This window comes from Merops nubicus, unplaced genomic scaffold (genome assembly GCF_000691845.1).
Source record: "Merops nubicus isolate BGI_N331 unplaced genomic scaffold, ASM69184v1 scaffold7971, whole genome shotgun sequence".
NCBI lineage: Eukaryota > Metazoa > Chordata > Aves > Coraciiformes > Meropidae > Merops > Merops nubicus.
In genome coordinates, this window is record NW_008590216.1 from 18,769 (window position 1) to 22,120 (window position 3,352).

Here is a 3,352-nt window from a genome sequence, read left to right on the forward strand (position 1 = left end):
TGGTTATTTTCAACACTAAATAGCGGCTTCTCCTACAAACCTGCACAAATTTTTCAACACCAGAAGCCTGCAAGCATCCCTCCATCACTTTCACCATGATCCTAGCAGTTCACAGACTAGAGCATTTAATTCCTAAATATCCTGTAGACAGGAAGTTCTAAAAATTCCATTTCAAAGACCATTGTTGCTTTCCAAACTCCTTGAGAGCTGCTGCCTTCTCCCTGGGGGCTGTCGTTCTCAGGATAAATTACCAGGTCCCAGATGGAGCCTTAGAGCAAGACAAAGAACCCGCATTTGAGAGCAAAACAGATTCCTTTAGTCCTACTTGAAAAAGAAAGCTCATTCCTACCTCTTCATACATTCTTAGCTCTTGCTTTTCACTGGCTTAGTTATATTAGAGCTTGCCTTTGTGGCAATAATAGTGACAAGTGTGTTTTTGCTTGAAGTCCAGTAGCGTTGCTTAATCCCTCTCTGCTGGAGCTTTAGAAATTAAGGGTTTGATCTACCAGAATTAAGTCAGTGAATAAGACATATTCATCTAGCTCCACACAACACAATTTGGGTGTAGAAAATATAGCAGCCTAGTTGAAATTAAGAGGAGTAAATCCCTGGGGCACACAGAGAAGTATTCTCAGTTCAAAAAAATAGATTTTAATAAGAGAAGATATCTACTTAGCTCTCCACAATCCCCAGCCTAACATCAGGCTGTGAGTTTTGAGCAGATAGATGTTACTTTGTGTGCAGACACAAGACTTCAGAGATGGTAACCACCCTTCCGATTGCTCCAGTTTGCCCCTTTCAGACAGGAGCAGAGACTTTTCAACTCTGAAGAACCACAGCTGGACTCATCCTCCTACACTTTCAGTACAAGTTTTCTGCAGCTCCAGTTATGAAAATACCCCAATTCAGCCCATGAGCTATATGCTACTGTTCTTTTTGGTATTTGTTGTGGATTCAGCCTGAGTTAGTCCACAAGAATTCAGTTCCTCTATGCCAGTCCATGCCTGAGATTCCTCATGCTCCACAGCACCTGAATTTTCACCGACACAAACGCAGTCACCCCTATCTCAGAGGACTTTGGTGAACAAGCAGATGAGCAGTGGCAAAGCTCAGGGCTATTCTCACCGATGGGATGACAGAGCATTTTCCTGGGCTTCCCCAGCTGTGACTCACTGCCTGTGGCTCCTCCTGCACAAGTGCCAGGTAGTGAACGCAGCCGGCTCGCTCCCAGCTCACATCTGGCTCCACAGCAAAGCACACGGCCCCCCAGAACTTGATACAGCACCACAAGAGAATGTTGAGTTCCAGACCCCATCCACTCCTGTCTGATGGGCAGACACATCCCATAACCACAGGGCATCAGTCTCTACAGGTGCTTCACACACCCATCATCATTTTCTCAGCAGGGAGCCAACCCTCAGTCCAGAAGGGAACTGAAAACACCCCTGAAACACACCCCTCGGATTTTAGCAAGAGCTGACCATGCTGACAAACACAGTCAAACACAGACACTGCTCAAAAGTCTGTCCCCAGCTTTCTGACAGGACCCTTGAAGTCCTGGCAGGCCCCGAGAAGGTCTCCCCAGCTGGAGCCTTCTCCTCTGCAGACTGCCCAAGCCCAACTGTCTCCTGCTGGGCTCCCAGCAGAGGGGTTCCCCCCTCAGGTCACTGCTGGGGCTCCTCTGGCCCTGCTCCAGCAGGTCCCTGTCTCTGCTGTGCTGAGGACTCCAGAGCTGCCCCAGCACTGCTGGAGGGCAGGTGTCTCACCAGAGGAATGCAGAAGGGCAGAATCCCCTCCCTGACCTGCTGGCAACTTGTCCTGGACCTGCCCACACTCTACACAATCACTTGTTTCCCAGCACAGCATTTAATAACTTAGCAGAACTGTGAAAGGCAGTTGCTTTCTACACCTCAGCTACTGAACTACAAAGGCAACAATCCCAGAATCTCTGGTATGGTGGAGGTTGGAAGGAACATCTGGAGATCACCTCATTCAACCCCCCTTGCTCCAGCAGGTCACCTGCAGCAGGGTGCCCAGGATGGCATCCAGGCAGGTTTGGAATCTCTCCAGAGAAGGAGACTCCACAACCTCTCTGGACAGCCTGCTCTAGGGCTCCACCACCCTCAAAGTACACAACTTTTTCCTCCAACTACATGACAGCAGCTAGAATTCATTCACTGAAGAGCCCAGCAAACAAGGAGCCGAATGATCTGGGGTCTTTCTGTGGTTAACCTGTGGGAGAGCACAGCAGCCCCCAGCAGTAGGTACACACCTGTGGGGACCAGCACCTCCACCACCAGCCACCTGTGGAAGAAAAAAAAAGGCTTGGTATTGGTAGTGTGTATCACCACGTACCAGCCAAGGTTAGTATTTGCTTTGGAGGCTGCAAACCTGGAGGTGTCTTGCAGAGGCCTCACGGCACAGGCATGCTGTGGCACTGAGGCAGAACCAGGCAGCCCCACGCTGCCAGCTGAACACCAAAAGTCAACATACTTGTGCAGGTTCAAGGTTAGGTAAGTGTCTGAAAAGGTTCAGCTGTCTTTCTGGTTAAAACCCAGTGAAATTGTTTCTGAATTCAGAGAGCTGTAACTCAGAGATCAGTTTCACTTTTCACTTTGAACTGTATTGAAAAAGTCACGTTTCACAACAGCTCCAGGTTCCAGCCTCTCTGAAACAGTGGAGAACATCTTCATGCCAGAACCTGCACAATGTGGAAGGAGGGGAAAAAAAAAAAAAAAAAAGGAGGCAGCAAGACTGGTCTGTTCCATGTAGGTTAGTAAGGGTCCTCCATCTCCTGAAAAGTCAAAATCATCCCCAGGAAGCCCAAGAGACAAAGTCTGAGAACTGTAAGGTCATGTCAGAAGCCTCCACCTCTCAATGGAGCAACTCCTTTTCCAGAAAGGTTTATCTCTAACAAAGCAAAATGCCTCTGTTAAGAAAAGCAGGTATTTTTGATATGAACTGTGGGAATACTTCCCTTCTGATCCTTCTATCTCTGGGGAACATGAAGGCACTTTGTTCTCAGAGCTCCTGGCACAGTACATGAGTCCCAGAATATGAGCACAGGAATGGATGGCAGGTCTCGGATGGCATGGGAAATCCCACAGCAACATCTGGAATTCCCACAGGGTTACTGGCTCCCTGGAAAACATGCTACTCTGTGACTGCTTCAAAAGAAGATGGCACGGCACTGCAGTGGGCTAAAGTCTCCACCACAACCATCTGGTACTTCCACACCCAGCACATAAACCTACAGCAAATCCTGGTGAGATTTATACAAAGCCCTGCCTCAGAAATCATCGCCGAGACCATCAGTACCCAGAACAGAATCACTCCAGGCTTTTTAGGCATT

At 48.4% G+C, this 3,352-nt stretch overlaps 1 protein-coding gene across 1 annotated transcript in view; it reads right to left on the reverse strand.

Moving 5' to 3' along the window:
- The window catches only part of SF3B3 (splicing factor 3b, subunit 3, 130kDa), a gene marked incomplete at its 5' end in the record, with an annotated part of 28,559 nt that overhangs the window by 16,805 nt on the left and 8,402 nt on the right, over positions 1–3,352 (reverse strand). The gene's annotated exons all lie outside the window — the stretch shown is intronic.